General features: G+C 36.1%; 1 long non-coding RNA gene across 1 annotated transcript in view; it reads right to left on the bottom strand.

The window, feature by feature from the left end:
• Positions 1–10,262: 10,262 nt before the first annotated feature.
• The window catches only part of LOC129059784 (uncharacterized), a 33,700-nt gene continuing 29,717 nt past the window's right edge, over positions 10,263–14,245 (bottom strand). Inside the window, exon 3 of the long non-coding RNA XR_008525870.1 lies at positions 10,263–10,641. This is a non-coding gene — a long non-coding RNA (uncharacterized LOC129059784). The remainder of the gene's footprint in view (positions 10,642–14,245) is intronic.

Below are 14,245 nucleotides of genomic sequence, written 5' to 3'. Positions count from 1 at the left end.
ATACTGGCCTCATAAAATGAGTTAGGGAGGATTCCCTCTTTTTCTATTGATTGGAATAGTTTCAGAAGGAATGGTACCAGTTCCTCCTTGTACCTCTGGTAGAATTCGGCTGTGAATCCATCTGGTCCTGGACTTTTTTTGGTTGGTAAGCTATTGATTATTGCCACAATTTCAGAGCCTGTTATTGGTCTATTCAGAGATTCAACTTCTTCCTGGTTTAGTCTTGGGAGGGTGTATGTGTTGAGGAATTTATCCATTTCTTCTAGATTTTGTAGTTTATTTGCGTAGAGGTGTTTGTAATATTCTCTGATGGTAGTTTGTATTTCTGTGGGATCAGTGGTGATATCCCCTTTATCATTTTTTATTGCATCTATTTGATTCTTCTCTTTTTCTTTATTAATCTTGCTAGCAGTCTATCTAATTTTGTTGATCCTTTCAAAAAACCAGCTCCTGGATTCATTAATTTTTTGAAGGGTTTTTTGTGTCTCTATTTCCTTCAGTTCTGCTCTGATTTTAGTTATTTCTTGCCTTCTGCTAGCTTTTGAATGTGTTTGCTCTTGCTTTTCTAGTTCTTTTAATTGTGATGTTAGGGTGTCAATTTTGGATCTTTCCTGCTTTCTCTTGTGGGCATTTAGTGCTACAAATTTCCCTCTACACACTGCTTTGAATGTGTCCCAGAGATTCTGGTATGTTGTGTCTTGGTTCTCGTTGGTTTCAAAGAACATCTTTATGTCTGCCTTCATTTCGTTATGTACCCAGTAGTCATTCAGGAGCAGGTTGTTCAGTTTCCATGTAGTTGAGCGGTTTTGAGTGAGATTCTTAATCCTGAGTTCTAGCTTGATTCCACTGTGATCTGAGAGATAGTTTGTTATAATTTCTGTTCTTTTACATTTATTGAAGAGAGCTTTACTTCCAAGTATGTGGTCAATTTTGGAATAGGTGTGGTGTGGTGCTGAAAAAAAGTATATTCTGTTGATTTGGGGTGGAGAGTTCTGTAGATGTCTATTAGGTCCCCTTGGTGCAGAGCTGAGTTCAATTCCTGGGTATCCTTGTTGACTTTCTGTCTCGTTGATCTGTCTAATGTTGACAGTGGGGTGTTAAAGTCTCCCATTATTAATGTGTGGGAGTCTAAGTCTCTTTGTAGGTCACTCAGGACTTGCTTTATGAATCTGGGTGCTCCTGTATTGGGTGCATATATATTTAGGATAGTTAGCTCTTCTGGTTGAATTAATCCCTTAACCATTATATAATGGCCTTCTTTGTTTCTTTTGATCTTTGTTGGTTTAAAGTCTGTTTTATCAGAGACTAGGATTGCAACCCCTGCCTTTTTTTGTTTTCCTTTTGCTTGGTAGATCTTCCTCCATCCTTTTATTTTGAGCCTATGTGTGTCTCTGCACGTGAGATGGGTTTCCTGAATACAGCACACTGATGGGTCTTGAGTCTTTATCCAATTTGCCAGTCTGTGTCTTTTAATTGGAGCATTTAGTCCATTTACATTTAAAGTTAATATTGTTATGTGTGAATTTGATCCTGTCATTATGATGTTAGCTGGTTATTTTGCTGGTTAGTTGATGCAGTCTCTTGCTAGTCTCGATGGTCTTTACATTTTGGCATGATTTTGCAGTGGCTGGTACCGGTTGTGCCTTTCCATGTTTAGCGCTTCCTTCAGGAGCTCTTTTAGGGCAGGCCTGGTGGTGACAAAATCTCTCAGCATTTGCTTGTCTGTAAAGTATTTTATTTCTCCTTCACTTATGAAGCTTAGTTTGGCTGGATATGAAATTCTGGGTTGAAAATTCTTTTCTTTAAGAATGTTGAATATTGGCCCCCACTCTCTTCTGGCTTGTAGGGTTTCTGCCGAGAGATCCGCTGTTAGTCTGATGGGCTTTCCTTTGTGGGTAACCCGACCTTTATCTCTGGCTGCCCTTAACAATTTTTCCTTCATTTCAACTTTGGTGAATCTGACAATTATGTGTCTCGGAGTTGCTCTTCTCGAGGAGTATCTTTGTGTCGTTCTCTGTATTTCCTGAATCTGAATGCTGGCCTGCCTTGCTAGATTGGGGAAGTTCTCCTGGATAATATCCTGCAGAGTGTTTTCCAACTTGGTTCCATTCTCCCCGTCACTTTCAGGTACACCAATCATATGTAGATTTTCTCTTTTCACATAGTCCCACATTTCTTCGAGGCTTTGCTCGTTCCTTTTTATTCTTTTTTCTCTAAACTTCCCTTCTCACTTCATTTCATTCATTTCATCTTCCAGGGCTGATACCCTTTCTTCCATTTGATCGCATCAGCTCCTGAGGCTTCTGCATTCTTCACATAGTTCTCGAGCCTTGGTTTTCAGCTCCATCAGCTCCTTTAAGCACTTCTCTGTATTGGTTATTCAAGTTATACATTCTTCTAAATTTTTTTCAAAGTTTTCAACTTCTTTGCCTTTGGTTTGAATATCCTCCCGTAGCTCGGAGTAATTTGATCGTCTGAAGCCTTCTTCTCTCAGCTCGTCAAAGTCATTCTCCATCCAGCTTTGTTCCGTTGCTGGTGAGGAACTGCATTCCTTTGGAGGAGGAGAGGTACTCTGCTTTTTAGAGTTTCCAGTTTTTCTGCTCTGTTTTTTCCCCATCTTTGTGGTTTTATCTACTTTTGGTCTTTGATGATGGTGATGTACGGATGGGTTTTTGGTGTGAATGTCCTTTCTGTTAGTTTGCCTTCTAACAGACAGGACCCTCAGCTGCAGGTCTGTTGGAGTACCTGTCCGGCCGTGTGAGGTGTCAGTCTGCCCCTGCTGAGGGGTGCCTCCCAGTTAGGCTGCTCGGGGGTCAGGGGTCAGGGACCCACTTGAGGAGGCAGTCTGCCAGTTCTCAGATCTCCAGCTGCATGCTGGGAGAACCACTGCTCTCCTCAAAGCTGTCAGACAGGGACATTTAAATCTGCAGAGGTTACTGCTGTCTGTTTGTCTGTGCCCTGCCCCCAGAGGTGGAGCCTACGGAGGCAGGCAGGCAGGCCTCCTTGAACTGTGGTGGGCTCCACCCAGTTCAAGCTTCCTGGCTGCTTTGTTTACCTAAGCGAGCCTGGGCAATGGCGGGCGCCCCTCCCCCAGCCTCGCTGCCGACTTGCTGTTTGATCTCAGACTGCTGTGCTAGCAATCAGCAAGACTCTGTGGGCGTAGGACCCTCTGAGCCAGGTGCGGGCTATAATCTCCTCGGGCACCGTTTCCTAAGCCCGTCGGAAAAGCACAGTATTCGGGTGGGAGTGGCCCGATTTTCCAGGTGCCCTCTGTCACCCCTGGAAAGGGAACTCCCTGACCCCTTGCCCTTCCCGAGTGAGGCAATGCCTCGCCCCTGCTTCGGCTGGCGCACGGTGCACTCACCCACTGACCTGCGCCCACTGTCTGGCACTCCCTAGTGAGATGAACACAGTACCTCAGATGGAAATGCAGAAATCACCCGTCTTCTGCGTCGCTCGCGCTGGGAGCTGTAGACCGGAGCTGTTCCTATTCGGCCATCTTGGCTCCTCCCTCTGATTCTAAATTTTTTGTGTGTGGAAAAAAGTTTCAGGCCGAGTAAGTCTTTGCATTCCTATAATTTTGAACATATGTCTATTTTGCCTTTATTTTTCATCACTAAAAAGAAACAAACACACAAAAAACTCTAATAAGACAAATGTTAACAGGAGCTGGATATTTGAAAGGAGGAATAATGTGCACATAATGGACTTTGCTATTAATTGCCCTGTAGATCTAGGTAACTTAGAGTGTAATAAATTATCATTATTCAACTTGCTATATGACATATGTTTAAAATTGCTATAATTGTCATATTTGATATGAAAATATAAACCTAAGCCCATTAGTCAAAAAGGAGTTAGGGAAAAGGGAACTGCCATTTATTTAACATTGTATTTTCACTAGCCAATATATAAATGTTTTAAGTTGTTTGATGATATTTTAATGATATCAATGCAAAAGGAAATATCTTTGGATATAATGGATGTTATTTTAGGTAATAACAAATGAATATAGACAGTAGACACTGAGAGATGACAAATAGTGAATAAGAACAATAAGAAAGGTAATGACATACATTTGAGAGATTAACAAAGTTAGAATAGTCTGTACTCCAGGATGGATTAGATGTAGTACTGACATGGACCAAAATGTAAAAAGGCAAATGTCACATTCAAGGTATTGCTTTTTGAGGTTGAACATTACTATTTAGAATGGAGTATAATTTGGCAAAAAAACATTAATGGCATCTCAAAAAAGATGATCAAAATAAAATGAATAAGTTCCATCTCGTTGAACTTATTCATAAGTGCTATGACTCATTTCGCTTCTGCTTCTTTTACAGTTCTGTTCTCTTTTCCCGAAGGACTGCATTGTCTTTTTGAATCTCTTCCTTTTTATGGCTCTAGACATATCAGCATTGTTTGATTGAGATATAACTATTCCTCTCATCTTTACTCGTGTACATTATTACAATTTTTTGTTAACCCGAATTGAAATATGGTTTCATTTCACACACAGGATAGCACAACCAAGTTGAAATATGGTATCAGTTGGGTTAAAACAGGTGAGTTATTACAGCCACAATACAGAATCATACAGAAAGACCAAGTCTGGCATGGTAAGTGGCCAAGTGGACTGGAGGCCAGGGAGATCTTTAGAAGCTTGAATATATTTGTTTTTCCTTCAACAGAAACCAGAAAGAGAATATGGGATTAGGAATACATCACAAGTGAAGATTCCAGAAAACTATTCAAAGGGAGAAAAGGTGGTAGTAATGCAATACTGGACTCCTGAATACCCAATGGAAAGTTCAGTGTCTAGAAATACTGACTACACAGCAAAATCCTCATGTGTCATCAACCTCCATACAATACAGAACCAAAATTAATTTCTACCACCAAATATTTACTTACCACAAAAATTAACCTGCAAGAGTGACTGAACCCAAAGTATGTGAATTCTTTTAGGCATTGTAACAAAATAGAAATACATATTGCAGCATGTTTTCTAACCTCAATAAACTTTAAATCCAAGAAGATGGCCCAAAAAATAATAATAAAACACGCAAATAGTAACATGTAACATGAGAGAAGACCAAACAGAGAGTAAAAGGAAAAGCAGTCCCGTTATGTACCTTTAAGCAAGAAAGCCAAAGAAACAAGTATAATCAAATTCTACCTTTTTTTACTTGTATGTAACAAAGAAAATGTTACATCATTCACATTTATTGCACTTTCTGTATACCGAAGTTGAGATAAGTGATAGAGAATGTAGAGACTTACCCTATGTTTAAAAAGAAATGTAGCCATAATGGTTAATTTTTTGTAGCAACTTGACTAGGCCCCAAAGTGCCTGAACATTTGTTCAAATGTTATTCTGGTGTATCTTTGAGAGTATTTCTTGATAAGATTAATATTTGAATCTGTAGACTGAGTAAAGCAGATTAACCTGTCTAATGTGGGTGGGCCTCATCCAATAAACTGAAGACCTAAATAGAACAAAAAGGCTGAGTAAAGGTCCTGTGTGACTGCCTTGAGCTGGGACATCTGTCTTCTCCTGCCTTCAGGCTCAAACTAAGACATCAGTTCTTCTTGGGTCTTATTCCTGCCAGCTTTCAGACTGAACTATACCATCAGCTCTCCTGTATCCCTAACTTGCAAACTGCACATCTTTGGAATTCTCAGGCTCTGTGATCACATGAGCAAATTTCTTATAATAACTAACTCAATAGCCTATTGGTTCTACTTCTCTGGAGAACCTGACTAACGCAGCCTGGTTCCAAATACTGTGTTCTCTGATTTTCCCCTAACTGTTTATTGTTGTTGTTGTTGTTTTTTTTTTTGTTTTTTCTTTTTGCATATAGCTGGATACATACATACATGTATACAAACTATATATGTTCTAACTATATGAATCACTTTGGTACACCTAGTGACAAATTGGAAAGAATGTGCATCTTTTTTTTGTTTCTAATATTCAATGCCTTCCTTTCTATCTTTTAAGACTCATTTATGTTTTTATTTTATTATGACTTTTTTTGAGACGGAGTCTCACTCTGTCACCCAGGCTGGAGTGCTGTGGCACGATCTCGGCTCACTGCAACCTCCGCCTTCTGGGTTCAAGCAATTCTCTGCCGCAGCCTCCCGAGTAGCTGGGATTGCAGGTGCCCGCCGCCACCACCCTAGCTAACTTCTTTGTATTTTTAGTAGAGATGGGGTTTCACCCTGTGGGTCAGGCTGGTCTTGAACTCCTGACCTCGTGATTCACCTGCCACTGCCTCCCAAAGTGTTGGGATTACAGGCGTGAGCCACCACGCCCAGCTGAGACTCATTTTACATAGAAAACCCTGCTTTATTTTTTTATTGTCTGTACTAATTTTCATTGAATCCACACTTGCTTTATAATCCTTTATTTGCTATCTCTTACAATGAATGCCTATAAATCTTATTGTTTGTGTTTTTATATGGCATAGCATTTGAATCCATATGCCATCACATTTCTCCTTAAGTAGATGGTAAATTGATATTTTAAGCCACCAATCAATCTCAGTATATTACAAATACAATGTAATAACGTAATATTTTCTTAATTAGATATCACATTAACCTGGTAAAGCTTGGTAATATTTGGTGTTCTCTTATTTAGCTGTTTTATTCATTTTGCTTTTAATCAGAAAGCAAATAGGGTGCTCTTTGATTCCTTACCTGATGCTACATACTGTATACATAACTATATATGTGTATGTGTGTGCACACATGTGTCTTTATAACCACACGTATTGTTGCATGTCAATTTATAATAATTACTTAAGCTAACTGTTATAAATATGAATTTCTAACCACAGAAAGCAATCCTGACTGGCTAAGGCAAATGCAAACCAACTGTTTAATACTTGCCTGTTTTCCACTATAAAGGCTATAAAAAGCTAGGTAATTGCTTTGGTAGCCTCTCTTATAGCTAGTGGTGCCAATGTGACACTTGTATCTACAATATGTAAAGAAATCTTATAATTTAGTAATAATAAGGGGAAACAATGCATAAAAGCAGGTAAAATATTTGAACAAATATTTCATAAAAGACATGTAAGTGGGCAATAAACACATTTTAAAATGATAAACATTAGACATCTGAGAAATACATATTAAAACCAAATTGAAATATTACTACACATCCACTAGGACTGACACTATCATGTGTTGGCGAGATTGTAAGGCAATTGGAATTTCATTTATTATTGCTTGGATGATAAAATTGTACAACCACTTTGGCAGATTATTATAATCATAATGTGTTAGGCCTTTCTCATGTTGCTCTAAATAAATATGTGAGACTGCATAATTTACAAGGAAAAGAGGTTTAATTAGCTGGTGGTTCCACAGGCTGCACAGGAACGATGCTGTCATCTGCTTGACTTCTGGGGAGGCGTCAGGAAACTTCCAATCATGGCAGAAGGGGAAGGGGGAGCTGGCACATCACATGGCTGGAGCAGCAAGAGAGAGAGAAAGGGAAGGTGCTACACACTTTTAAGCAACCAGATCTCCTGATAACTCACTCACCATCACAAGAACAGCACCAACAAGATAGTGCTAAACAATTCATGAGAAACTGCTTCCGTGATCTAATCACCTCCCACCAAACCTCACCTCCAACATTGTGGATTACAGTTCGACATGAGATTTGGGGAGAGACACAGATCCAAACCATATCAGTTAAGCATACACTTACCATTATATACCAGCAATTTCACTGATAGGCATTCTCCCAAAAGAAATTAAAATATGTGCTCAAAAAAGACTGGTAAATGAATGTTTCTAACACCCTTATTTTTTAATAGCCCCAAACGGAAAACAATTCAAATGTTCATCAACAAATAAATAAATAAAAAAATACAGGTAGAGTCATTTAATTAAAATTAAAGTCAAAAGGAATGACTTACTGATAAATACAGCACTATGAACAAATTAAAAACATTATGTTGCACAAAAGAAGCCAGTCACAGAAACAGTACCTACTGTATGATTTCATTTATATGAAATTTTAAAATCCTCAAAATTAACCTATAGTGATAGGAAACAAAGCAGTGGTTACCAAGGGTCAGAGTGAAAGTCAGATTAACTGTGAAGAGGCAAAGGAAATTTCTTGGAGTGAAGGAAATATTCAATATTTTGATTACAGTGGTGGCTACCAAAGTACATTTATTTGTCAAAATGAATCACAATATACATTTAAAATAGGGTACATTTTATTATAGGTAAATTATAGCTCAACAAAGTTGATTTAAAAGATAAAAATAATAATAGAACATTAGTCAGATTATCTGATATTTATAACTATTACATGTTATAAATAAAGCATTGGGTTTTAAGATGCTCTTCTTCTTTAATATGCATTTATAGATTTTGATCTCTCTAGTTAAACATCTGTGTTAAATAGGATCATAAAATGTGTATTGTATGTGTATATGTTTTCATTTTTACCATTTCTACTATCAGAATTTAGCCAAGGATTTGAGGAGGAATAGAAATTAGTTTAACTATAGGTTTCTCTTATTTTAAATTGTGACAAATAAGACTATTAAAAGCCAATATGAACTTCAAGAATATTCATCCCCATGGAAGCTTTTTAGTCTGCTCCAGGAGGTGAATACAAATGCAATAGTAATGTAATAATAATTGTGATAGACGAAGTATGCACACTTCTACAGCTGATAGAAGAGTAAAATGCTTTACACTGATGCAACTACAATAATTGGTTTGTTCTGCTCTGAGTTCAATTTAAAATGGCAATTATTTTTGAATGTGTGATTTAAATCTTTCAAGATACATTACAGTGAAAAGGAAAAGGCTTTAGAATTGAAATGTAGACTCACACAACTAGTTATGGAGGAGAAAATTAGTGTCCATGAGATAACATTTGAACTTTATGTAGTGACTTCAATCAAGAATGAATTTGAATTTTTAGAATGTATTATAAAAGCATATGAATATATAAGACTATCCATTTAAAAATGACTTTTAACTTACAGTTAAACTGTAATTAAAGAGAGTAAATGAGGTCTCATTCAATATGGTCAGCTGCACCACACTCTGAATACAAAAATATTTATCTAAGTCCGTTCCACGTGTTTTTACATTCATGTTTTTGCAACTGTCTCATTTTATATTGCAGGTAAGACTACCTAGGTTAAATGATCTCAGATTTATTCCTTTTTATCACAAATATTCATCTGCAAATAAAAGTGTAGAGATGAATATTTAGGACTGCAAATGTGTGATTTTACAAAATGATAGAACCTGCTTTTAGTAATTCACAATGCAGTTTAATGCAGCAACTTTATCATTATATTCACAATTAGGTAAGTTAAAATTTTGGGGAGTTAATAAATTACAGTAAGATTCTTCATAGGAAAATTATTCTAGGGTTACAACATTTTCAGGCCGACAAGGAAAGTGCCATTGTTAATAATTTAAAAACATATTGGAGAATGTTCACTTTTATATGTGAAAATAGCTAATAAGATCTAAGGAGTTTTTTTACGTTTATTTTACTAAAGACATATTTATATTATTATTATTTTATTTCAATGATTTTTTTTCTTGCAATGCACTAGAATTTTAATGTTTCTTTCTTTTATTTTACTGTGATTTGTTCCATTATACCATACAGATCACCAGTGCAAATGGACAACTTAACAAGTCTGTGGCTGCCCTATTGATACCAACATTACGTCATATTTCATATGGAAAAGAACTGACAATTGTATACTTGCTACTCTTTTTTATTTCCATTTCCCTATACCTAATCCCATTCCTTCAAAATGATTTTAATGGTAATAATTAATAATGCTGTGTTTGCACAGTATAAAGGAATGGGAGCAAAGCATGTCCACAGAGGCAGTCACGAACATTAATAAACTGGCTTAAATTGATCACAGGTGTTCTAACAATGCAACATCCTAAAAATAAATGGGTCTTTTTACTAAAGTTTATTTAGGAGCAAAATCAGGGCAGGGCAGGGCAGGTGAAGTACTTGTAATAATAATAGATTATATTTAATTACTTAGTTTTTCTAGGCACTGTGGTATATATTGTATATTCATTCTATTTCTTTTGACAAAAAAAGTTTAGCTGGTTACTATTACCTTCAGATAACGAATTTTAAAAACAAGTAGGAAATATTTTAACCTTCTATTAACTTAAGGTTGAAAGTGTAAAGTATATTACACAGTATACACACATTTTCTAGAAAATTCAAATTTTCAGACACATTTCATTTTTATTTTTTTATCTGAGGCTTCACCTCTACATTACATTCTGTATAAAAAGAAATCTAGAATATCTACCTAGGTACAATGTTGCAGGCCCTTTAACACAATTAAGCCTTAATTTAAAAATGTAGTCACAAATTCTGGATGAACCCTTTTTGTATTAGCTTGATATAGCTGTCATAACAAAACACCATAGACTAGGGGTCTTAAATAACTGAAATAGTTATTTTCTCACAGTTCTGGGGACTATCACCTCCAGAGCAACATTTGCAGATTTGGCTTCTTCTGATGCCTCTCTCCTTGACTTGAAAATAGCCACCTCAGATGGTCTTTCTTCTTTGTATGCAGAAATCTGGGTCTAAATTTCCTCTTCCTTTAAAGACACAAGTCACGAATTAGGACCTACATAAATGACCCTATTTAACTTTAATTACTTTTTTGAAGGCCCTATTGTGAAATACAGTCACATTCTGAGGTACTGGAGTTTAGGACTTCAATATATAAATTTGGGAAAGACACATTGAGCCCATAACACCATGTCACCAAATTCTCCCAAGTTATTCTTACAGAATCATCTTTCTTGACATGTATTTCATAATTATTTTACAACATTATGAAAGCAATAAAATTAGTATCAAAATGCAAAAAAAGTTTCCACTAAGGTATCTCTTTTTAAAGTATGTTTATATCTTGTTATAATACAAATATTCAGAAGAAGGAAAAATCACTTTGTTCTTATTATACATTTTCACCACATTATGACATTACCATTTCTCAGTAGAACAACTATATAAGATCAGAGTTTGCTTGGGATAGACTTTCATTACTCTAAAAACCTTTTCAAATTATACTTATTAATACAGCAAGACGTCTTAACTCTTAACTACTAAGTGTGGTCCAACACCAGCAGAATCAGCATCACCTAGGAGTTCACTAGAAATGCCAAATCTTGGGTTTTAGTATTACAAACCAGAATATGCGTTTTTACAATTGCCTCAGGTGATTCTTATGTACAATAAAGTTGGTGAAAAAAACAACATAAATAAGAAACCAGTGGAAATATAAGTGGGAGCAAGGTCAGAAGAAAGAAGTAAAGGTGCAGGAGATTGATTGTCCCTTTTTGTCATTTTTTACCTACTTGTATATAACTTGCATCCACAGACAAAATATCAAATATTACTTAAATGTGCTCAGTGCTCATTTTATCTAATTTCTGGAATAAATGCATTCCAATGATAGTGCTTTTACATGCGTTGCTTTAGTAGTAGTTTCCAAAATAATTACTTGAAATAATAGTACTAAAAATGTTTTGAGGGGAGTATAAAGGAGCATGTGGTCAATAAGTGATACAGTTTGAATGTATAAACCCACCAAATCTCATGTTGAATTGTGAGATTCCCAGTGTTGGAAATGGGGCCTGGTAGGAGGTATTTGGATCATCCCTCATGAATGGCTTGGGCCAACCCCTCCGTGATAAGTGAGTTCTTGCACTGAGTTCACATGCCATCCTGGTCGTTTAAATGTGTGTGGCACCTCTCACCCCACTCTCTCTCTTTTGCTCCTGCTCTGGTCATGTGATATGCCCACTCCCTTTTCACCTTCCGCCATGATTGTAAACTTCCTAAGGCCTCCCCGGAAGCAGATGCCAGTACCATGCTTCCTGTAAAGCCCGAAGAACCGGGAGCCAATTAAACTTCTTTTCTTTATAAATTACTAAGCCTCAGGTATTTCTTTCTAGCAATTCAAGAGTGACCTAATACAATAAATTTGAACAAGTCTGCATATTATACGTTTCTTATATATACACAATATGCATTAGTATATTAAAGACTGAAAATTTCAGCAATAAAGGAACATGTGCAATGTTGTTAAACTCTGTCCCAAATCAATTTTACCACAGACACATTTTCACTTAAATTTCTAGCGACAAATATATGCTGCCAAACTCAAACTTCAGCACTATTACTTTGTAGATGAAATTCGGGGCAAATATTTAAATCTTGATTATTTCAAAAGTAAAATGTAAGATAATATTTGTCTAAGTCACAGATAAAATGGTGCCCCCGTTTCTGAATACGTGTAAGCTATTATTACATGGAATACATCTTGAGGAAAGCTGCTTTGTGGCAAATGGAAAAATATAGTTGACCTTTGAACAACAAAGGTCTAAATCATGTGGGTCAACTTATAAGGATTTTTTTTCTATCAAACACAAATGGAAAATAAACAATTCATGGAATGCAAAACCTATGTGTTCAGGGAGCTGACTTTTCATATAAGTGGATTCCACAGGGACAACTACGGATTTGAATAAGAGCTGATTTTGAGGCTGGCCATTGTGGCTCATGCCTGTAATCCCAGTGTTTGGGAGGCCAAGGTGGAGGAGGTTCATTTGAGGCCAGGAGCTGGAGAGTAGCCTGGGCAACATCAGGAGACTCACTCTCTGCAAAAAATAAAAAATTATCTTGGGCATGACGGTGCCACCTGTGATCCTAGCTACTTGGGAAGCTGAGGTGGGAGGATCACTTGAGACTGGGAGATTGAGGCTACAGTGACCTGTAATTGTGCCACTGCATGCCAGCCTGAGCAACAGGGTGAGAACCTGTCTCTAAATAAATAAATAAATAAGCTGATTTTGGTATACATGAGGATCTTGGAAAAATCCACCACATATACCAAGGCATTACTATATATATCGTTCTATTATTAATATGTATACTCCTGTTCATATATATTATTCATGTATTGTTCAAAATATTATTCTACAGGTATAAATAATTGTAGTGTGTGGTAGTTGTTATATACATTTATAGAAAATTATATATGTAATAATTATAAATTACATATGATTTCAAAGCTCATATAACATTTAGTCTTTTCATGCCTCACTAAAGTCGCAACTTAATATACAAATATATCAGCTTTATCAATTTACTCTTATTTGAACACATGATTTTATTGTTTCATCAATATTATTTTGTAACTTTCTTTGTTCTCATTCTATAACTCTCCAGTCAGAATCATCTTAACTGATTGGTTTTCTGTAACTCCTGTTTGGTCTTACAAAGAGAAAAGAGAAATGCCTGGATGATCAAGAAACATTTTGAAAACCGAATTTCTAATTTTGCATACATATAAAAGGTTATGATTCTTTATGTAGGCAGAAAAATTCCAGATCATTATATTAAGGGAAATAAGCCAGGCATAGAAAGACAAGCATTGCATGTTTTCATCCATACTTAAGTTTTAAAGGGATATGGCTCAATGATTTCTTTAGCATGGTTCTTAAGGAGCCTGGAAAGTTAGTACTCATGCACTCAAAAATACACTATATGATAAACTAAGCAACAATTATGTTTACATAAAACCATAGGTACCCTCAAAACTTAGGTACCCTCAAAGTTTCCTCTTTTAAGTTATCATTAACAATAGTCAGAAAACAAACAAATTTTCCCAAAACTTAATAGAATAAAAAATAACTTCTTATGTTCATGTATACTAGGGGCCAGAAATTTGAAGAGGGCAAAGTTGGGATAATGTGTCTCTGCTTCACAATAGTGTTGGTGATCTCTGTTGGAACACTTAAAGGTTGGGGACAGAAATCACCTTAAGATTTTTTCACTTGCTTCTCTGGTGCCTGGGCTATAACACACACATAGTAACTAGAACAGAGAGACATAGATACACATTCTCTTTAAGAACTTGTATTTTCTGGTATGTTACATTAAAATATTTCATTTATTTAAAATGTGTCCTGGAGCATGATATAAAAACAATAATCTAATTTTATCTTTCTATTTTTATGTGTTCTTGTTATCCAAACATCACTTGCTAAAAATAGCATATTTCACTATTCATTTGAAAAAACATTATTATGTATTGTATGTCTACATAAAACTGGTCATTTTCTGGATTTTATATTTTATTTTATTTTTGTATTTTATGTAGAGAAGGGGTTTCACCATGTTGTTCAGGCT

The sequence above is a fragment of the Pongo abelii genome, chromosome 5 (genome assembly GCF_028885655.2).
Source record: "Pongo abelii isolate AG06213 chromosome 5, NHGRI_mPonAbe1-v2.0_pri, whole genome shotgun sequence".
In the NCBI taxonomy this organism is placed as follows: domain Eukaryota; kingdom Metazoa; phylum Chordata; class Mammalia; order Primates; family Hominidae; genus Pongo; species Pongo abelii.
The sequence above is the reverse complement of the archived record's forward strand: the minus strand, read 5'-3'. Positions and strand labels throughout refer to the sequence as shown.